Source organism: Megalops cyprinoides, chromosome 8, assembly GCF_013368585.1.
Source record: "Megalops cyprinoides isolate fMegCyp1 chromosome 8, fMegCyp1.pri, whole genome shotgun sequence".
In the NCBI taxonomy this organism is placed as follows: domain Eukaryota; kingdom Metazoa; phylum Chordata; class Actinopteri; order Elopiformes; family Megalopidae; genus Megalops; species Megalops cyprinoides.
Window position 1 is genome coordinate 9784478 of NC_050590.1, and position 24198 is coordinate 9808675.

The 24198-nt window shown below is 40.5% G+C and overlaps 1 protein-coding gene across 3 annotated transcripts in view; it reads left to right on the top strand.

Moving 5' to 3' along the window:
* The window catches only part of LOC118782151 (amyloid-beta A4 precursor protein-binding family A member 2-like), a 64593-nt gene that overhangs the window by 7694 nt on the left and 32701 nt on the right, over window positions 1-24198 (top strand). For all 3 annotated transcript variants that reach the window (XM_036535431.1, XM_036535432.1, XM_036535434.1), the window contains exon 2: window positions 9482-9525. The gene's annotated coding sequence lies outside the window, so the exon portion shown is untranslated. The remainder of the gene's footprint in view (window positions 1-9481; window positions 9526-24198) is intronic.

Consider the following 24198-nt stretch of genomic DNA (forward strand, 5'->3'; position numbering starts at 1 on the left):
AAATGTGAGTGTCATTGTCCATCACAAAAAGTCAAAAACACTAGATGGTTCTTAATTTATGGATTTGTTGGTAATTGCCCAGATGTGTTTCTTTTCCAGTTTGGGTCATATCAGATTAGGGTGAATCACCGTTTTAGAGAAACAAATGATTGAATCAGAAGGGCCAGCTGGGGCTTTGATCTGTAGTGTACAAGCAAAAGAGAGAAAGATGTAGAGAGAAAGAGAGAGGGAGAGAGCTCTGCATTTCAATTCCTGTTTATCCCTGTTTCCCCTTCAAACAAATGGTACCCTCTCAGAATCTTAATCCCAAGGGTTAGCTGAATCACTGCTGCCTGTAGACCATTTTTAAAGAGGAATTTGATTGTGGATATTGATTGTCTGTGGTTGAAACAGAGGGGAAAATAGCTACCCAGTGCTGGCTTCCAATTGATCCTGATATTCTTTGTCATCTTTAAAACCTTCTCAGATCAAACTTTCTCAAGTATTACTTAAAGTAGCTATTTCTCTTAACCTCTGACCTCATGTTGGTTGTCAGTTTTTTTTTTTAGCTTGGGTTACTTGATGTAAAAAACCACACATTTTTCTTACAGAGTATGTCAGTGCCAGATATCTCAGTGAAAACAGCAGCCCAAGTCACTGCATGGCATATTTTTTGTGCTTTGTAGGGGTGTATTCTCAAAATGTGATTGGTCATAGACTACCTATGTGTTCTGTTGAAGACACTTTGTTCTGCACCATGGTGAGTTCATTTTAGGACTCCCGAGTGCAGCCAACACATGAAGCCTGTGAGTGGATTTGCATTCAAGGGAAGAAATGTCTCATGATGTAGTACATTGTGGCCATTAACAGCAACTGACAATTTCAAAATTCTGCAGGTAATTCTAGATAGCACAACACCCAGGGCTATTATGGCCTCAGAGAAGCAAGATTAATTTTAAGACAGACTTTTTCCTTGTATCGTGGCCCACAGAGCAAGTTTTCCAGCAGAAACAAACCCAATCTCTGACACACATTTCCTTTTTGTGTGTTTCCTTTGTGTTATTTTAATGGTTTTAAAGCCAATTACATTTCAGTCAGTCATTATGAGCCTTCCAATGGTCAGGTGTCTGCTTTGAAGTGAGGAACAGATGGTTGTTATCCAAATTGTTCCCTCCTCTATTTTCTCATACGTGTGTACCTGTCATTTTGTGTCTTGTGTGTCTTCCAGTAGCAGTGTTTCAAGAATATGAAATTAGAGCTAATAGCTTGTTTCAAGTGTTGGAAACAGTGAATGAGTGGGAAGGGTGATGGAGCAAGATGACGGTGGTGCTAACATGGTGACGGAGAGGCGGCGATTTAAAATAGGATGATGGGGGTGATGTTGGTGGTGGTAATTTTATGGAGAGTGGTGGTGTTTAGCAGGGCATTGTGGGTAATTTTGCTTTAAACGAGGGTGATGGAGATGATGGGAATGATGTTGGTTTTAAGGAGGACGGTGGTGGTGTTGATTTAAAGGAGGATGATGGTAATTTAAAGAGGGCAGCAGTGTGGTATAGGGGTAAGGAGCAGGGCTGAATGGTTGCAGGTTCAATTCCAATCTCGGGCGCTGCTGCCGTACCGCTGGGCAAGGTACTTAACCCAGAATTGTCTCTCGTAAATATCCAGCTGCATAAATGAAGAACATGTAAAAACTTTAACCTATGTAAGTTTCTCTGGATAAGAGCGTCTGCTAAAAATGATAGTAGTAAAATAATAAAGCAATGTGATGTGGATGATGCTGGCTTGAATGAGGGTGTTGGGGTTGTGGTGATTTGAAGGAGGACGGTGGTTATTTAAAGCTTACGTGGGTGATGGTGATATCAAGGTGGGAGATGTTAATGAGTGTGATGGTGGTGGGGGTGGGGGTGACTTAAGGAAGGATGATGGTTGTGAGAGACCATTTTATACCTCTGTGGTTTGAACCCCCAGTCTATGGTAGCACTGGGATCCAGAGAATTGTGCTGATCTTGAACAGATCCTCAGTAGACACCCTTCTTTCACCTTGAGTTTGTATTAATGTCCCGGATGGTATTAGATATTCCTCACACCCCAGGGGTAATTTCTGCTGATAAGATACCCGCTGAGATAGTTTCTGCCGGTAAGTGTTTTGTGGCACAGAGCGCTGCAGAGTTACGTCTGAAAAGGGAACGTGTAAATTCAGAAGATGAGTGTGAGGAATTTGTGATTGAGTGTGTAGCAGTAGGATGTTCTGAGTGTTGGGTGAGATGCAGTTCACAATGGGGACGACATAACTAAGGGAATGACAAAGTGTTAACCTTATAATAATTATATTATTTATGCCCTGGATAGTCACGCACAAAATAAATGCACACATATTATTTCAGATGCCTTAGCAAATATATCTGATACCTGAAATAGTTTTATATTATAGTTTTATATATTTTATCCAGATGTTTAAATGTGTTTTTCCTGTAATGGAACAGAATATTAGTTGCGTGTGTGTGTGTTTGTGTGTCTGTGTATGTTTCATCTTCCTGAGAATGAATTGATTAAAGGCCAAAGTGAGCTGAGACGTATCTTTTTTTTTTTTCTGATACTCTGTTGAAGTAATTGTTATGTGATGTGGGGGAGAGCATTAAAGACACCTGAGAACTCTGTCTGGGTTTTGTCTATCAAGTGTTTTTTGAAAACAATAGCTTCCCATAGAGGATTAAAGCTATTAAAGGATGGCAAAAATGAGATGAAAACAACTCAAAAGAAGGTACATCAAAGATTACCGTGATTTTTGAAGCATGTGCGTTGGCACCTGACATGTATATCAAAGTCCACTTTGGAAGTTGGAAGAGAGGAGCAGACAAGCCACGCGAGTGAGACTCACAGCTAACGTAGTCTGAAGTCTGGAGAGGGAGAAACAAGCCAACCAAATAGAAAATTACAGTGATGCATCTGTGCAACATATTTTTTCCACCTGGATGGCTGGCAGAAACAAACAAACTCCTTTGCAACACACTACTACTTTGTGGACCAAGAGCATCTAGAACATCCATGGTTTGTTTTTTGCCAGTGAGAAGCACGCTTGTGCATTCTAATGAGGGAGTTAAAAATGAAGAAATTTGAGTTAGGGTGTAATGACTGTTAAATAATGGAAGAGCTTATGTCAGCACTGCTGAAGAGGGGGCACCGCATTTGTCACCCTTGGGTTAGTCGAGATGGGATCATGGGCGAGATTTAAATGGGCCAGGCTGTTACCCTTGTAATGGATGTTTATGACAGATCTTGGTGAAGGGAATGTTTCTTCCCTGCAGCTTGTGTCCCTTATTGAAGGTCATTAAAGGTTATTGAGGGAGGAGAGTATGCATGGGGCAAATGATGCGATGTGTGACTTAGGAAGTCCTTCCATTTATCATACTCTAGCTGTATGGATGGAACTCCTGAGTTGTGAAGTGAAGTGAAGTGCAGACTCTGTAGGCCACTCCAGTATCCTGCACTCGACTGCAGCGGAGATGTTGTCCAAGGTCTGTTGGCACCTTGGTGACGCGCTGTGTGTGCTTATTATTGCTTTTGTGTGTTATTTTCTGTATATTTCTCACTCATTGCTACCCAGCGGATCTGTATGCAATGTGGTGTGATGCTGTTTTTTTTGGACTGCAGCTTTCTTTGCGGAATGTTGAGGGTTTGTGACATGTTCACAATAAAGTAATGCAAGCCCTTTGAGATGAAAAGGCTGTTGGGAACAAACCTGGGGGAGAATGGATCAATGTGAATAGCTCAGCAGGTCACTCTTGTCGTTGCAGCTAAGCACCGTAAAGCAGCGCAGGAAGGACAGAAATGTTTTTCTGCCGTACTCGTTCAAGCTAAAATCATTCCTGTGGATTCTGTATTTGAGTGTGCCTTTGCTGAATTTTAGACTCCCATAGGTTATGTGTTAGAGGGGGTGTGTTTACAGAGAAAGGAGTTATTACTGATGTTGTGTTTTGCAAGTGTGCTTTTATTATGTGGTGAATAAAAAAACAACTGAACACAAACTTTTGACCGACTCAGATTTTATCAGATATGTAATGATCCCCACACATGAGGCTATATACTGTCACGAACTCTCAGGTATTCCCTCATATGCATCATAATTGTGAATGCTGCTTGTGAATGCTGCTTTTTAATTCCTTAAGTTTAAAGAGTCGTTTTTAGCTCTTAAAGGGGAGTATCACATGAAACATCGCTCTCCTTACTACTCTGTCTATATTGTAAGCAGTGTAGTCATAACACCACTCTGAAATACTCTAAAGCATTTTTGATCCAATTCCCAGCATAGCCTCTTTGTTGCACTTGTTGCTTTAATATCTTTTAGAACTGCAGATTTTGCCAGTGCCCACCGCCTCATGTTTTAGTGCTTTGAAAGGTGTAGTAGGTTTTTTCCTCTGCCTTTTAAGGTGCTTGAAGGTAAAATCACAAGTGCAAACAAACTCCACGGTGCACCCAATACGTATTTGATGTTAATGGATACGCTTTACCATTGGATGTATTTGCAAGTGTAACGGGTGGTCTCTTGCGTTGTGTTTTAATGTGATGTTACGTGGGTCGGCGAGCGAGCGAGTTTCGAACTGAGATTCTTACTGCTCGCTGCCAACCCCTTAAAGCCAGCGTCGTTGCCCGTTGAGCTAAAGGCAAATTGCCGTTAGCCTGTCGGCGACAACGCTACTTAACCAGGTCTCAGGGGGAGTGACGTAGCCGCTGCAACCACTCGGCTACCTGCTACCCGCTACCTAAGGCTTTACGCAGGACTCACACGAGCTAATCACTTCAGCTCTGCTACACAAGCTGTGAACAGGACAGCTGCCTGCCCCAGTCCGGGCCCAGAGTGCACAGTGAGCTCAATAGGGCCCTATTCAGTAGTGCAGGTTTTATGCTACATCGTGTCACATCATGTTTATCGTAATGAACATGTTGTTTCTCTGTGGTTAGTGGAAGGATACACCACACTAATTCCAAATATGAGGAATATCATTAAATTGACCTTTGTCTCCTAATGTGGTGCAGTGACATTTAGAGCGTGTTGAAAGTGTCATTACTGCGGTGTCAGCTCTTGCCCCGGTAACCCTGCACATGTTATTATTAAGTGTTATGAAAGCTGTGCTGTATCACTTCTTTTGCACTTCTGATTTGTGTTAAATAGTAGTTTAATTTATAATTTGAGTTAGGTAATTTGTTTTAAAAGACTTAAAAATGCTGTGATTCCCGCTCCCAAGTCTGATTATACTAGAATCCCCAAAGGAAACGACACATCTCAGGAGCTAAACGCCCTGATCTGAGTTGATGTGGTGCTCTGTGGTTGCAGGCATATTCTGTATCAGCAGATCACAGATGATATACCAGAGGTCTGTGGTGGCTGGTACAGACTTCTGGGAATGTAGAGGCAGGAGGTGAAATGGTATGGTATATGAGGAACAGATGATGTTGCAAGGGCTGAACAGAGGGAGAGGGTGCAAGGAGCATTGGGTGGCATCCCTGGCACAGGGTAGGGGTGAGGAACCTGCTGCAGGGCATTGCAGAATCTGGCTGGTGCTTGTGTATATGGAAATGCCCCTCAATTAAGAAAAAAAGCACAGCAGTCCCGAAGCAAAAGACAGCAGAGGAGCCTGTGGTAGGTGTTTCCAAACCTGCTCTGCGTTCTCTGTGCCTGTGAGCAGGACTGCTTGTTTCTCATTCTCTGCAAACGCCTCTTCCCTCCCCGGGGGAGACTGACTCACACGGCATTTACTGCAAGCTCAAAGAGAGATTTTACTCCGCAAGATGTAACCAGTGGGCACTGTTTGGAAAGGCATTGTCTGAGTGTTTGCGCATTTAGCAGTTCTGTCTCCCAGCACAGACAACAAAGGATTGTAGTAACTGTGTTCCTTTCTCATGGTATATCACAGCACACATATGGAACGTAAAGCACTTTTCTCTCCAGACTGGATTTCATTAGCAGGTGATCCATTTCGTAACTCCACATTAGCCCTGGGTTATTGATACAGCACGTAACCCCTGGATTTGGCATTATTGAAATAAACTGCATACTGTATGATCATAGCAGAATACCAGAATTCCACACCACGTGGATAATATTGTAAGACCCACACTTACCACTGAGACCCACTGCTTTGAGCGTTGTGGATGCCAGTGTGTGAGCCAATCATCTTTTGCAGTGACGCTGTCCAGGTGTAATTTCTGGATTGTCCAGTGATGGCTCCTGTCAGAGAGTGTCAGTACACCACAATCATGGCCTGTCTCATGTTCCAACCACCTGGGTCCATACACTGTTCCTGTCCACTTTTCCCTGTTCTATGAGGCCTGATTATGTTAATCTACCAGGAAAGCATATTTACAAATGATATGTGGAAATGTGAAATGCAAGTGGCACCAGCCATTTCTCAGGATGTGGTGGTCTAGTCAAGTCTTTGCTCTGGGTTGCCAGCAAGACAGGTTATGCTAACCTTTTCCAGTATCCTGTGCTAAATGCACAGAGAAAAAAAGCAGTTGGGTAGACTGAAGAAACCTCCTCCACTCTTTGCCTCGTATAGCTCCGCTCTTGTTCCAAAATAACAAGAAAAGTGGTCTAACCTCTGACAGACCCCTGCAGTTCCAACACCGTTGAACCTATTCAGCGGATTCTTCTTTTAATCGTTTTTCCATAGTCCTGTTCCTCTTGGCCCACTTAGCCCACTCTCTACAGAAAGGGCACTAACAACTCTCCCACAGAGTACTGGCTGCCGCGGTATTGGTCGATGTCAGGGTAGCAGCCCACACATTGGTCGATTGCTGTGTTTCATTTTTCACGCAGTGTTGTGGTTCTGCGGACCTGTCCTTCATTCTGTTTTGGAACATAGCTGTTCCAAAAAGCCTGTTTTTTTCAGTGACATGAAGTGATAAAGACACCTGATGCTGCATTTATCTATGCTGGAAGAAGGAAAGGAAGAGACAGCTGTGAGGACATCAGCTTTATAATAAAACCTGGGTTCATTTGTCTCTCGTGCATTTTGTCAATCAAGGATGACTTGTTTTGCAAAAAGTGGACTTGTTTATGTTTGTCTTTCTCTGGTCAATGTCTTCATGCATGTAACCGTGTGCACTAGGGGTGAAACGAATAATCGACATAGTCGACTACAGTCGATGACCAAATTAAATTTAATTGTCGATTAGTTGGTGACGTCATCGCGTGTGTTTTCCGTGCTGACTCGGAATGCTCAGACATGTAGCCTAAACTTCATTGCTTTACTGGAGTGAATTATAGAGATGGCAACAGCTTCACGACCAAAGACCTCAAAAGTGTGGCAGCATTTCACTCTTAACCCTTTCACACATAACTTATGTTTTATGCTATGTAGTGTAAGGCTGTGCGATATGAAGATATATATATATCATGTGACGATAGTAAAACTTTCTATTGTTTCATATTACGCTTTATTGTTTATTTTGTTGTGTCGCAAATCACACACTTTACGGCAATATTTTTCGTCATTTAGACAACGCTTTACGTTCTTCCACACGGCACGGATGCAGGCAGGAAATCTGCACGAAGGCAACACAAACAAACATGGAGGAAAGTGAACGTGACACAGAACTATAGTTGAAAAGTGTTTTCTATTTACTTTTTTATATTTTATACATTAATATTTTATATTTTGTTACATGCTTAACCCTTTCGCACCTAATTTATTTTTATGCTATGTGTTACGTTACATGGTTTGTTATGTTTTTATTAGCATTTCCTCAAAGCTGAAATTAGCTAGAATTTTTCCAATCTCATGTTCTAATCGCACCGGTTTTAGCATACGCACTAAACAAATGTAGTAAGAAATAATCCTTTCCATGTGGTCATTTTATATAAACTATTTATTCGTTGAATTTACAGAAAATGTGCTATATCGTGATATATATCGTTATCGAGATATAAAATGACCTGTATCGGGATATGAGATTTTGGTCATATCGCACACAGCCCTAATGTAGCGTGCGTGTTACATTACATGGTTCATTATGTTTTCATTAGCGTTATTAAGCTTCTCATAGTTTTCAGTTAGCATTTGCTATATTTTTAATGTTAAATTGCTGTTCCCTCAAAGCTAAAATTAGCTAGAATTTTTCCAATCTAGTTTTCTGATCTGTTTGAAGTTTGAAGGTGTATCTTATTAGTTGCCCTATACCCTGTAGTTGTACAAATTGGATAGTACTGTGTCCTCAAACAGACTTTCCTCTCAGCTAAGAACTACTGTCTCATTGTGGAACTGTACACATCCTGTCCCCATACTGTCGCTATACTTACTGTATGCACTTTTGTACGTCGCTTTGGATTAAAGTGTCTGCTAAATAAATAAATGTAAATGTAAGAAGTGGCACATTGGCTCTCCGGATGATGAAGACTCATTTCGTTAAGTTAGTTAGCTAGCTAGCATAGCTAATATTAATGTTAAAAGCCGTGTTACTTCATGTTATGACTGGAACATTTTCTATTTTGAAATACATTCTCTCTTGATGAATAAATTCTTAATGACGTTGAACATACAGCGTAGCAAATAATAACCTATTATTCACAATGATCCTGTTCACATTCCAAATGTGCCCTAAACCAGAACCCATCTGCTATTTAGAAATTCTCTGCTAAATGTAGCATCGTTGTCTTGGTGACGTTTATGGCTGGAGATGTTTCTGCCGAGTGCACAAGTTTAGAGAACACCGGAGAATTTGATACCTTCTAAATCGCGAAAGATTTCTACAATTTGTGTCTATGCATGCATGCCCACTGTGGGTTGCATTTGAATTAATTCTAGCAAGTTATGGGTTTGATGGATCTCGTAATGCTACCATGGAGGGCTTTCTTCAAAGGAAGCAGACTTGTACTCCCCAGCAAGCAACTGTTTCTCATCTTTATTCTTTATTGTTAGTTAGCATATGCCTAATACACCTTCAAGCTAAATTTAAAAGCCGATAGATAAATGAGAGCCATTGAGTAATTGTGCGATTCATAATCTGAATAGTCGATTATTCATTTCAATAATCGATAGATTACTCGACTATCAAAATAGTCGTTAGTTGCAGCCCTAGTGTGCACAAGAGTCCTGCTTAGACTGTATGTGTTGTGTGTGTGTGTGTGTGTGTGCATGTGTGTGTGTTTTCTTGAGACTGACGAGAATAAGGGGGAGAAGACACTAGCAGTTGTCATCACGTCTTGTTAATTTTACACTTCACCTGCACCTCTTGTCTCTAGAAAGAAAGATTTGCGATTGCTATGTGTCTTTCCCAGTTTACAGTAGGATTGTAAGATTCATGCATCACAGTTAATGCATCATATATTGCGGACATATAATATGCAGTAGTAATACTGTGCCTTATTGAAAATGCTGAAAGGGTGGTGGATAGATTGGAGGTAGTATACACTGCTCTAAACTGTTCCCTGTTCAGTTGCTTCTCCAGGGCTAAATGAGCTGAGCTGATTTGTGCTGATCTCTCTCCTAACATTTCTTTTCAGGTGCACACCTGTAAAAGACTGGATCCTGCACCCTACAGCAACCGGTGAGCAATCTGCCTACATAGTTTTGGTTCATGAATATATGGATGATATACCAATGCCGGCTGTTTACAGGCTACATACAGGCTGTATTTCCTAAAATCTACACACCTGAGGTTCTTCACTGAAGTGCTGCTCTGTGTCGGCTGTAGTGATGCTTTCATCAATATGGAATTAAGCCTGTGCTCTGAAAAGGCAGCAATTCTGATTATTCCATGTTTAATAGAACACGTTACCTGTGTGCAATGTCATGGTAATGCCTCTCATTTTGATTACACGGTTACTCGTTTTCTACTCTGATGCAGGTCTCATTGTGCAGTAAGTCATGCTAATATTACAGTGGCGTGATGGTTGGTGCGTGGGTGTGGGTGTGTGTGTTTGTGTCATGGGGGGGTGAGCACAAAATAAATAAAGCAGGCATAGTACTGACATCCATAATCTTTAAGCAAAAGAAGAAGAAGCAGAAGACAGTTGGTTGGGCAGAAAGGGTTGGAATGAGAAGGAAATAGGGCATTGTTGGAAGGATCTTTGAAGAAGCAAAGGAACCAAAGAGAAAGGAAAAAAAAAACTGAGCAGCCCCAGACACTGGAAACCTCAAAAGTGCTGGCTTTTCTCATTACTTATTTATTTATTTTTTTGCTGGAATATTCATACAGCACCATCCTTTCAGACAGAGCAGCACAACCACTTTCAGCATGGGAGACCCTGGCTTCTGCTATACAGGGACACTGTTTACTTGAACTGACACAGACATCATGAAACTGACACTGGAAATTTGTGCGTTCACTCCAGGGCCTGGGGACCAGGGCATGGACTGCCGTCATTATATTGCACTCCTTTAGCACCCGTGGTGAAGGGTTTTCCAACTGCACTGAGGAATATGTAGAACAGCATAGTGTAGCATTTCGGAATCTGCGGCATTTGTGAATAGATTAAAATTGTAAATGGTGTGTAACTCAGCCCTTGTGAGGAAGATGGAGGCTAGGGAAAACCCAGTCCTCCCGGCTATCCATTTTCATATGGTGGCTCCACCCATTAAAAGGTTCATGATAATTCATTTTCCCATCACTAGCAGTTTCTATCTCAGACTCTATCGGCAGTCAAGGACTAATCCACATAACAGTTATTTTATGGTAATGTGTGCTGGGACATATTTTTAGAGTCTTTGACATTCAGGGCACTTACATGTAACATTTTCCAGTGCAAAACATAGTGTTCTGAAACACAGCCATGAGTGACATTATCTATCAGTTTTGATAAGAATAAGCATTTGTAGGTTTTGACAGTGCAGTGTGCCCTTATGCATTCTCCTGGCTTTTGCAGCCTCTTATTGTACTGCAGTAGAATTTCTATTCCAAATGTAATCTGTGATTTTTAACTGATTTATATTAGAAGAGTGTTTTTGTTAGAAATGTGCTTTTTATTTGTGTGTCTGTACAGCAGCAAGTGTTTGGTAAGACGTTGAAGGTGGGTTAAGAACACCTCCCACCGTGATGGAGTGCAAGTGAAATCTCCAGAGAGCAATAGTAAACCCACCGGTCTGCCAACTTTGAAGTGTAAATGGACATGTCTGTAGTTTGTAACTTCAGTTGTCTGTCCATGATTCTTTGGGTGGGGGATAATCTTCTTTTTTTCCTTCTGGTTACCTTGTATTTACATATTTCTTCTGGCAATATGAAAAAACAGGATTGATTTGATGCTGAAGAGGATTTTGAATTTGAAAGGGAAAGCATATTTGTATACCAGTCTCAGTACAAGTTGCCTGTGGTGGATTGCTGTCCCCCAGAAGGCTGTGAAAGAGGCTGATAGCATTGTCTCTGACACAGAGACCCAACACACACACCACCAATTTATAGACCCCTGTTATCTGCCCCCCTGGAAAAGGCCCCAGTCATCTGCATGCCACTGATAGAGTGGAAGAGTGCCATGCTTGTCATGGCCCATACAACCAGATTTGAGACACTTATTGCTTAAATGAGGGGTGGCTTGGTGTCCTGGTTCAGGGTGTTTCCTCTTGTTACTGTTAAAGCGGATGAAGAATCCGTTCCTTTTCCTTCCAAGGAAAAGACTTGCCACAGCTCTGTCATGCAAAAATTGCGTGAGGTTGTGCAAGTGTGTGTGTGTGTGTGTGTCTGTCTGTGTGAATGTTCTTTTTTGTCTGATGCATGCATTCCCTTGGTGCATGCATTTTCAATTCCTTAATGCAATTAAGGCAGCTTTTGCTTTCTCAGGACCTGAGAGTTACACTGAATGAGTCTCCAAAGAAAAAGTGACTAGCATAAAAGAAAATCATGATTTTAATATTTTTTAACAAGTGGAAAAATTCTTACTTGAAGCTGAGTAAATGGCAGTGTGATATCCTGAATATGGACCCAAATAGGTTTGAGTTGCTGGGTAAACTGAGAGGTAGAGGCTGTTTTCAGTTTGAGGCTGCTAATGCAGCTCCCTGTATAAATGACTGCCAATTATACTTCATGCACTCACTCTAAAAGCCCAGTGCTCCCACCTCACCTACTGCACAGCAGGCGATAACAAACAATCATGTTTATAAGTGTAAATATAAGAGGAAAAACATATTAGCCGCATAATTAGCTCCTGTAAAAGTATCCTGCTGTTGGAGGTCCATGGAGGGTATTGGTGGAACATGGGAGGCCTAGACCAGTTCATTAGCTGGCTTTTAAGGGAAATTCTGCTCTCATTACTGTACATGGAGCTTATATGAGACTAAAGGCAATAAAAGAGACAAATATCATAATTTTTTCCCGCAATATCTGTGTACTTTTTTCTGCATATGACCAAAGCTCATTACCACAGCACCGGAATGCTTATTAGACTAGCATAAAGATTAGAATGTTTCATCAAGTTTTTAAAAATCCCTCTTATCATTTTATGAGCAAGCCGGCAAACATTATTGTCCTCATGAAGCCTTTCTATATTCATGGGTCTTACGGTAAATCCAAATTGAAAATGGGTTTGTTGCCTTGTAAAACCGTCTGAGTGCATCTCACCTGCTCCGGCTTCCCTTTTTTCCCACTGCAGCTTACAGGATAAGTGAGGCAGGGGCCAAGTACACACTACTTGCTAAACCATCCTCTTAAAATAGCTTTAATCATACATTATTTATGCAGGGACTTTTCAGTGCTGTCAGAGGTTGTTATTTCAGTGGTTGTTGTCTTCCCTGTTTTTTATTAAGCCCATGCTAAGGGGTCTATAAAATTATCCCCATTTCCTCCTGTATTATGATGTGGTTACTCAGAGAGGCCAAATAGTCTCCCTATTGGAAATGGAAAAGTATTAAGGAAAGCAGTGTTTTCACACACCTATTATCCAGCCTGAATAATTGTCTTAAAATCACATTAGCAAAAAATCCAGTGTTACCCAGTAAAGAAAGAATCTTTTCACATTGAAAAATACTGTATTAGAAAATGTAACACATATTGCAACTTCCACACATGTAATTTAGTTATACGTTGTAGAGTTTATCAAAAAATTACACGCAAAGTACTTTTTGCAAGATATGAATAAAATTACACATCTTGAAAATTATTGTATGATTGCATGAAAGCTGCAATAATTGATGGATTTGCTTTAAGTATGCCACGTATTTTACAAGCATTGAAATGCACATTATTTATATTTTTAATTTCATGTTGTGCTGCATAATGACTGTAGAGAAGCTGGCTGATACTTCTCTCATTAACGAGTCAGAAGAACAAAAAGTTAAAAGAAAGCAATCATTTATTTTTAAAATCCAAACAACAAAACAAAGGAAACCAGCCTATGCACAGCACCAGCAGGGACAAAATGAGCCTCTCTCCTGCTCTGCAGCCACACCTGTATTTAGTCAGGCCTCAATCAGTAAGGGGTGGCTTGTTATCCAGTGGGCTGGTACCCCACACAAACTACACACAAAGTGCACACAATTAACAAGTCATTGGCACAATTAACAATGATTGATATCAATTAACAATTTACATTTGGCATTTAGTCCACTGAAGAGGTGATGAAGGCTCTCCTTCACAGTGACACATACTACATTTCCGTAAGGCAGTGGGATGCAGAGTTTATTCTCACCTGGTCATGTTGTGAAAGCAGAGAGGGTGGTGTCACCCTGGTGATGTTTCCCCTGAGATGCAGTGTGTGTGGAAGCAGCCTCAGCCCTGCCTCTCTGGGTCACGCTCCAGGCCTCCTGGGGACACTTGAGCATCAAACATCACCAGCAGGTCCTCCAAAATATACCACACTTTGAAGAACTCTCTTTTAACGTTACGTGGTCAACAAACAATCCAGACTGCAATCTCCACCCTCCCCCCCCTTTCTCTCTCTCTCTCTCTCTCTCTCATGCACACATGCACACATGGACACACACACACACATGTACACACTTATATTGACTCACATTCTGTCAGGTACACACGCATACATACACTCAATCAGCATATTCACTTGCTTGTCGTTACTCTTTTTTCCTCTTATTTTCATCTAACTGTCTTGTCTGTCTTCTCCCACTCTTCTGCAAAATGAAAAGGAAGGAAAAAACTGGTGGGAAAATGCTGTAGCTGCAGCCGTTTGAATGTTCTTGGGGTAATATCCTTGAAACCCACTGTACTCATCACATGCAACAGTGCTGCTCAGTAGCCTTCATGTGAGACACAGGAAACCATGAGCAGTCTGTAAATGTGTGTGGGTATGTGTGTGTATGTGTGTATGTGTGTGTGTATGTGTGTGTGTGATGTGAAAGATGATGAATGATTCATCTTTTCCTTTTCCTTAGGGATGCTGTCAGTGACCAGAGGCGCAAGTTGTTTGATACATGGTGGCTGCTGTTGCTTCTTTAGTGGGCACAGTCATGATTGCTGGTGTTTTCATTAAAAACAAAATGGTTTATACCCTATGTCCCTTCAAGCAAGGTCAGAAAATATTATTAATATGAAATTTTAAGTATAATATATATTGATTCCAGAGTGAGATTGAATGTTCTCGCATGAGAAAAAATGATGCATTTATAAACAAGCATGAATCTTATGAGAATTTTACATCACTTGAAATTTCCCCCACATATCTTGCAAGTCCAAGCTAGGTTCCAAAAGGTATGTACAGTGTGTTGGTGGAGGAACACCAGAGAATATGGCCACTTCTCTGTGGGTTTCATAAGCACAGACAGAATTCTGTGCTGTAGAGAGTGAGAGCTTACAGAGGGGCACTATTACAGAGAGTAGGCTGTCATTATTCAGGTGGCAGTGAAGTCTCAGAAGCCACACAACGGCCACTGCCCCCCCCCAAAGTGATCGTCTCCACTCGGACCACAAAGTCATTCAGGGCTGAGCTGAACTAAGATGAAGGTGATTACCGTGCTGTGCCATTCTGACTTGTTCACCTCTTTCCTGATTCTCAGCCCATAGCAACACCAGAAATATGCAGTGAAGCTTTTCACAAACCCACTATCTACCAGATGTGAATTGGCAAAAAATCTTTAAGGCAGAAATTTTTACCATTTTCTTACTAAAATGGGGTCTGGCATCTTTTTGTAGATATGACCAATTACAGACTCATTTCATATGTCATGATCAAGTTCCAGTCTCAACCTTAAATAAGCCTAAATTTTGTTCCCCTCTTAGAGGCAGCACAGAACATCAGCTTGTCCAGGAAGGAGCGTAATTGAAGCTAATGACACATCTTCCCCTGATCCAATTTTCTTGTTCTTCTTCATAAATAAATGTCTCCGTAGTTTCATATTTATTTGCCTGTCTGTCTGTTTCTGTCTCCTCTCCTTGGCTCCTGTCCCGTCCCCTTTCCCATCCTCTATCCTGAGAGCACAGCTTCTAAGCACCATGTCCGGTAGCTTATGGAGAATGCGAAGCTGACGTCACGGCGTGTTGAATTTTGTTTACGCGCCATCTTTTGAGGATCCTGCTGCCTTTCTGTTCATGAGTTGGAGGCTGTGTTTTGATTTTCTGTCGTGATTCTGAAACACGTGGCCATGGTAGGTCAGTGCTGCTGCATCAAGAACTGCCATAGCAGGTCACACCATCGTTCAGGGAGAAAACTGGACAATGGAATACGTTTTTTCGCCTCTCCTATGTGGAAAAAACACAAAGGGAAGCAGGTTGAGGAGGTGATGAGAAGACGCTGGATGGCGTGGGTAGCTGCAGTAAGAAGGAGGTCCAAGATTATAGCAAATCTTTTTTATTAATAATGTGACTGATCGGTTTGATGCCTATGACTCAATAAAACAATCACATCGCTGAATGCTTTTGGAAGTTTTGTATTTTGTTTGGTTTAATAATTGGGCCAAAAACAGGAGTGCCACCTTACCTTTGCGAGTATGACTGTGCTCTTGCAGCTTGCTGGCTTGTGAATTAGCAGATCTTGCACCCAGCCACTGTTAAACTTCATGAGCTTCTAGGGATTTATAACTTTAAAACTCACGCAAAGTGTAATGCACTCAGTCCAAAAACAAGATAATTTATAATGTCCAGGTATGTGAGTGGAGGTAGTGCATCAGGGCCTGTAATCCAGTCTTGGGCTGCCCAGTCATATGGATCTATGTTATTTATTTTAATTAGTTTGTCCAAATACCGTTGCTTGGCATTGCGATTTAATTTCTCCAGGTAGGGTCCCTTTTCTTTCTCTTTCCCCTTCTCCGTCTCTCCTCTTCTCCGTCAGATTTGAACGATTTAAACAACTTTTTAGCCATGGTTTTAAAATGTGTCTTGGGCGATCGGATCACAAGTGGACAGCACTAAATGCAAGTGTAAATGACCACCAAGACGCATTGTGATCCAATCACTCAAACCACTGATCTTATCTCATATTTTTAGTAGTGTAAATGCTAATGCATCCTGATGCGTCCTCGACAAGGACATAACAGGAAAATACGTCATCAGTGCAGGACATGGTGGTTGTTTTGGTGACAGTGAGCCATCGCTTGAAAAAATGCTTTTCTAACATTCTTCCTTTTTCGTCTTGTCCTGTGCTCTTTTGCAAGTCGCAAATGACTTTGTCCTGCCAATCTCAACAGTTGGAATATCCCGTACATGTATATTAGGTCTTCAAACATTTTTGTTTTCTTAGCTAGCCCGTGCTAAACAAATCTGGTACTTGTCTGGTGACAGAGACTGATGTAATAACTGTAGGTGGGGTGACATAGGCAGTAATGAACATCTGAACACAAGTGATCAGCTGGACACCTTGGAGACGCATGTTAGACAGGTGTAAACGCCGATGTGTCTCGGCTGTCCACTTGTGATCCAATTGCCCAAGACACATTTTAAAACCAAAAGTAAACAGGGCCTATGAGGCTGCTTGCACATGTAGGTGTGTGTGAGAGAGAGACTGGGCTGCTCTGATTCCCTTAAGCTCTCCCCACAGTCCTCCCAGTGCCATCTGTTGTGTGTGTGTGTGTGTGTGTGTGTGTGAGTGTGTGTATGTGAGTGAATGTGTGCCTTTGTATGCAAACATGCAAACTTGTGTGTAAATATGCATGTGCATGTGATTGAACAGGTGAAATAAGCACAGCATGGAGTGAGATAATAGCATCAACAATCTTAATGATAATATTAATCATAAATGCATCATGAATATGTTCATGAATATCTCCATACAGGGATTTTGAGCCTGCAGTGATTAAAATGTGCAATGATTAAAAACCATGGTCTAAACAGCTATAATGTTAGTTTCAGAATCCTCCTGTGTAGGAATATAGGACTTTATATAGACTTAAAAAATGACTAAATGTAAATGTTGAATCTCTCTCCAAAGAGCTCACAGAGATCCACCAAAATTAGGAATGATGAGCTTGCTCTGCGGTTCATAAGTGCCCTTTTCACCATTTTGTAGCCATCGTACATGGGCATCATCAGACTGTCCTTATCTTTTTTTGAAACCCTCATCTGCACCCCCTAAGGCACATTTTATTACAGCTGGATGTCTTTCATTTGGCCTTAATAAGTATTCATATCACATGCTTGTTCTCCATGAGATTAGCAGGTGTTCCAGTAGTTGCCTTTCAAATGTTGAAAGGGAAAAAAAAACTTGATTTTCCCAAGTCCTCATCTGTGTGAATCTGGAACGTAAGTTCAGGCTGTAGCCAGCGTCTTGTAGAGTGGCATTTAATTAGTATGTTTCCTTCCGGGTATTCATTACAACTGTCTTTCAACAGAACTTTTTTTTTCACAGAAATGTCTTTCAAACATTCCATTAGTGGTTTCACTTAAGTGAACATAAAGGCAGCTGTATTTTAGTGGTCCAGTTGAGACAGGAAATAATGCCCTTTGCCATCTGTGAGGGTGTGTTTTGACATGGAGAATTAATATTATTCATTGAGCCCAGTGGTGGACCATCCCCTATTGAGTTAGGCAGGTGTGAATCTCTGGTGTAAATGTGCTTTAGTTGAAAGCCGTTAAGCCCTGTGCATTCTTAAGTGTTGCCGAGCAACTCTCAGTGTGAATGAGGCCCATAAGGTCAGGCAGACATCTGGCAACACTAAAATATAGAATTTTTAATATCTTTGTATCAGGTGTGCAATTTCAAAAGCACATTTCCCTGCCTTGCCACTTGTTTTAATTGCCTTCAAAATGGTTAAATATTTTAACCAGTTAAAAAAGGGATCGACTGATTCCTGAGTGGCTCCATCATTAAATCTGATTGATATTTGAACACAAAGCTGAGCCCTGGGGTTCAAGCCCTGATGTGTCATTAGCTGACAAAAATCAGGGTAATAGGCAAAAAGACAGAATGACATTTTGCTAGTTACTTATTAGCTTTGTTCTCTGTCTTCCGCCATTTTAAATGACATTTTCAAGGGAGGTCTCTTCTTTATAACTTGGAGCTCCAAATGAAGATTCGGTAGCACAATTGTCAAACAATCTCCCCGGAGACAGTCTGTACTTAGACAAACTGTGTCCCATCTATGAGTTTTAAAATCGCTCTTACCACGTCCTTTCTGTGAAAGCTGTTCTTTGAATCCCACCTCCACCTCGTCTCCTCACTTCTGTTTCCCTGTATAAAATGTCCAAAAAGGGGGGCCAGCAACCACTGTCTCATGGCCAGGTGTGATCTCCTCATCAGAGTAGTTTTGTGTATGCTCTTTTATAATTTGAGGTTGAGATTGAAAAGGTTATGGAATTTGATAAATACTGTATAGTATTTGACATGCTTTTAAAACACTTCGCTATAGTGCTTTAAAAGCATGGTGATGATAACCTGTTAGTGTAATAACTGTAGTAGTAATAGGGTGAGACTCACCTTTTACTTACGTTTAGCATATGGAACACACGGGTATAGTAGCTGCAATTTAAATCAATAATTGTCACCCCCTTCCTTCTGTCTTCCGGGCTGCTCCAGTCAATCCCCATACATCCAACATGAAGGAAACATCAATCAATAAAATTGAACAGTCCTGAACATAAAGTAAACACAGCGAATATTGTCATGTCATATGTATTAATTTACTTTCTTACAGTAGTTAAGCACACTGTGTGATTACTGAAAATGCTGGTATTAAGCAATATATTTCCATAATATCTTGTGCTGTTATTGCTATAAGGCATTACAATGTACAAAAAGTAGTTTAATTGTTTATTTTTTTATCTGTGCAAGGCATGAATGAGCTTGGTTAAAATATCATTGTTTGCACTTTTATGTAGTTCCCCATTGGATCTTAATTATAATATTAGATCCCTGTTAAAATCACACTTTATTTTAATATCACATAATTTTCTGCATGATGGAGGTGATATTAGTTTGGTTAAAATGTTTTTCTTCTGTAGATGAGTAGTTCGTAATAATAATAAAAAAACAGTCATTGAAAGTAGCATAATCTGCCATTCAAAACAAAGCCACAGTAGGTGGAAGTCCTCTTTAAGTCCCTAATAAAAAACACCATTATAATGATTGAACAGTGTAAACCAGTATTTCAGCATGCCTGGCCGTAATGGAAGTAACATTGCTTTTGAACAATGTAAATTGAGATAATAATTATATTATTATTAATATAATTAATATACTAATACTAATTAATAAACTAATAAAGGGAAATGCCAGGAAGATGGAAGGGAAGGGATACTGGCTGTGAAACAACAGGGTGGAGATTCTTTCATCAGGGATGTAGGAAGGAGCCAGGCATATTTTATAACCTTCCCCTTCTACTGTGAGTCAGAGAGTTCATTCTGAAGGTTCACAGTCAGTATATCTCTAACTGTGCTGGATGCAGTATCAGGTGGTTGCTGAAGATGTGACACTCATTTATTTACCTGGCCATGATAAACTGAGGCTCTCATAAAAATATATAGGTTCCTGCTCACTCTCTCTCATATCAGCTACATGCAGTATCTCCCCTCCTCCCCCTATTGTGAACAGGAGGTAATATCCAATCACGTCCCTAGGTGGTCTGTGACCCCGTCCAAATGGACAGGTGTAACACCCTCCATGGACTCCGGGCCAAAGATGATGAATTTCCAGTTTTCCATGTATTCATTGCTCTATTCAATCCATTCCAGCCAATGCCACAACCACTGTGTCAATGATGGAAATTAAGTCATATTCAAGTGGAGTCATTTTAATGGAGCTACCTGTCTGTTACGGAATGTATTATAAATGACAAGTTCTGTGAAACAAACACAGAGGAAATACTAGTAATGGTTTTATTGTACACAGACACAAATGGGAGTGGATATGTTTTCTAATGCCAGGCATGCTGAATTTTGAAAATCTCCGGATTACCACGATTCCCTTTTCCATCACAACCATTTAGAGAGCTATAACATTTTCTGTATAGCAACTGTGTATAAATAGTGTAAAATTTAATTTCATCTCTTCATCATACCTTTGGTTTTGGTCAAATGTCAAAAGCCAGAGCTCTCAGAAACTATTTTTTTATGAAGTACACTGCTGTCAAGATGACCAATAAACTGTCATTTCTTTTTATGGTTATTTTTTTTCTTCTTAACTGCTGGTCAATTGCTGGTCAATAAGCCTGTGATCTAAAAATAATGGATGACATTTTGGTCATCAAGACCTTTTTCGTCTTTTTTGATTAAGGGTGACAACAAAGCCATTGATGGAGAGAAGTCACGCCAAGTGAAAGAGATTGAAATAGTGGAAGTGGAGCAGCCCGCACTGTTAAAAGCTGTACAGGGACACTATAACAGAGACTGTGGCGAAGTACTGTCTTCAGCTCCTGTAGACTTCATTTCAAAACGCAATTTTCAGGCACAGGCTAACAGCAGGGTGCCAAGCCATCTCTTGGAAAGGAAAACAATTTTTCTTTTTTTCCATTTCTCATCCCTCACAGATGGAGATGAGAGGTCCTCTATGCCTCGGTCATAAAAGGATTTTTGTTTCCTCATAAAAAAATGAAATTCATTGACAACCAGACCTCAACCAAACGGAGGAGTGGGAATTGCCGATAAAAAATGATATTTTGGGGACTTCTTGTGTGGAATGCAAAATGCATGAAAGGGCCTTAAAACATTTTATCTATCATGCATAGTGCACCTACAGAGTGTGGAGTTCACAGACTGTTGGCTCTGGGAATTTTGAGGCATCCTGAAAAAATGCTGTATTAACTGGTCCTGTACTTTTCCATTTTTTAGTTGACTGCATTACACGACTTTAATCACAGCCTAATGATTCTGTCTTGGCCAATGACACTTGTTGTAAGGCAGCAACTCACTCATGTTAAGTGGAGGGGGGTGGTGCTCTGGCTTTCTGTGCTGGGAGACCAGAATTATTACATAAAAAGGAGTATCTCCTTTTGCTGTATGTATGATATCTCCCATCACTAGGTATATTTTTTTGATAGGTGGTGGTTAATTGTTCACATGAGAAGGTAAATTGGAGGGGGATGGAGTTGAATTTCACAGTGAAATTCAATGCATTTTAAGGTAACATTGTTCAGCAAGATGCACACCATGAAGCTTAAATAAAGACTCAATTTCCAGCTGTGTCTTTCCTTGCTCCCTGGCCAACCTGTGAACCAGTACCTACTGATTACTGCTTTTATACCAATGAGTAGAAAGAGTCCAGCCAAACTAATTCTAACCAGTAATTCACACCAAGTCCCAATCTGCTGAAGCAAAGATGAATACTGTGATTGATTAAAAGCCATCAGTGCTGTTCTCCTGTATCTGTTCTCTTGACCTTACATATTGCTGTTATAGGTGTAGATTCAGAAACCTGCCTGTGCAGTCGAGAAATGTCCAGGCTGTTGTGGTCCCCCCTCAAGTTTGTTACAAGAACTGGTTTGAGAAATGAGTTTTTCAGTGGCTGAACTGTTAGGACAACTAAAGGCCAAGAAACAGCTAGCCTCAACTGGGGGGAGTTGTAGCATCCTTTGTGTATAGCCTTTTGGTTACATTCACTTAAAAAACACTTGTAAAAGTTCAGCCTGTTGTATATTTCTATCTGTAAAGAATCATGTATTGAAAGTAAAAAAGGGACCAAAGTATACAGAAACACTGCTTATACAAAACAATACCAACCTGTTCCGAAAATGATGTCCTTTGGGGTGTCAATATGACATTTCACAGACAAGAGCAAATAATTAATGTTTTTTTTTTTAAGTTCTACTTTTAAAAAGAAGGACAGGTACAAAATCAAAGGCACTGTAACAATCAACATGAAGTATGTACTACCTATGCATGGTGTCCTTTTCTTTGACAATTAGCAAGTTAAAAACAGAAGGAACTCTGTGCAGAGAATAAAAGAACAGAGAATATTCTTGGTTAAGCCTCCTGTTTGCCTTTCGAGGGGAAGCAGAATAAGTAATTATCCTCACTTACAGCAAAGAGACATCCATTAGTGTCTCCACTGCTGTTTGCTTATTCTCCAATCAAACAGATGGCTGTGACTGTGCTGTGTTTAAGTCTCCATGAGGCCAGTCCTGAGCCATGTTTAGGGGATGGAAAGACAGCGATTTGTCCCCCCCCCCACCCCCTCATTGTAAATCACAAGAACTTATAAGAGGGGCATTTGTCAACCCTACAACAAGAGGCTTGCAGACTAATTTGTAGCTCCATCTTGTACCTAATATAAATAAGTCTCATTTACAAGACAGTACTCTACTCCAGCTGTGCTTGAAATGACTCCAAATCAGATACTCTGATCTGATCTGCTCAAGCTGGAGCTCTGGGTGCTGTGGGAAAAGAATTATGTGTAGGGAATGCACCAAGATTCACCAGCTATTTGTTCATTCTGCCCATTGTACACTGTGTGTTTTGGACCAATTTCAAAACAATTTCGGTGTCCTCCTCCAGCAAGTGGTTATATGGAATCTGTTGCGTCGGAGTGGGCAGCCGGACGATACAGTCATTGAACTGAGAGCCGGACCCTAATGGAACCAGTGGGGAGAGGTTAGTCAAATGGTGCTGGAGTGGTAATGGTGAAATGTGTCCTTCTCTCACAGTAATAAAAGTGCCAATCAGCTATGAAGAACAAAAATGACGTTTTACTTGTGTTGTCAACAAAGATGAAAAGAAATGAAAGAAATAATAGTACACTCTGCATAATAGAAGAATTTTATTCAAGGAAAATACTATCGTCTTCTCTCAAGTTCATGATTGTACCCTAGTTTTACCCCAGGTCAAGAGGAATAATTGTAAAATTGGTAAGATTTTATCACTAATCAGGTGATCAGTTTTACAAATGGAAATGGTCATGAAGCACTGAACATAAGTGATGTCTGATGATGATGATTCTGTTAATGATGCTACATCTACTCCCTCTTTAATACCTCTCTCCTCTTCCCTAGTATTAAAACGATTATTTTGGATGTACAGCGTAAATTCATTCCGCAAGTGAGAAAAGGAAAACTGAAAAAGAAGCATCCACAGTGGATGAATAAGTCACTGCGGAACAGTTTAACACAAAAAAGGAAATTATTTAGAAAATATAAGTTGGAGAGCTCAGATAGAAATAAGATTGAATACAGTAATATGCGAGCTCAAGTTAAGAAAAAAATAAGGGAAGCCAAAAGATGTTATGAAAGACAAATTGCACTAGATGCAAAGAGCAACTCTAAACGTTTTTTTCAATATTATGGTCAAAAAAGGATAGTTAAGGATGAAATAAGAGGTATAAAAAATAAGGATGGGGTTATGGTTTACGATAACAAAGCTATTGCTGATACACTAAACAGTTACTTTGTGGAGAGTTTCACTAGTGAAGTGTTTTTGCATATGCCTTCAGGTGCAGTCAGTTCTCAGAGACTTATAGAGGAAATTGATTTAAATGATGCAGAAGTACTAGATAAACTTCAAAAACTTAAAACAAATAAGGCAGCAGGCCCTGATGGAATATATCCAAGAGTTCTCAGAGAACTAGCAGAGGTGGTTTACAAGCCTCTGACAGTTATTTTTAAGCAATCCCTTAAAACTGGAGAAATACCAGATGACTGGAAACATGGCAGTGTAGTACCTATCTACAAGAAAGGAGACCGGACTGAACCAGGAAATTATAGGCCTGTCAGCTTAACTTGTATCGCATGCAAAATACTGGAATCCATCATTAGGGATAATTTGCAATTATCCCTGGAACGAAATGGTGTTCTAAATGATAGCCAACATGGTTTTCGCAGAGGGAGGTCATGCTTAACAAACCTCCTGGACTTCTTTGAGGAAGCTACAGGATGTCTGGACTCAAACCAGGCTTATGATATTATCTATTTGGACTTTCAAAAG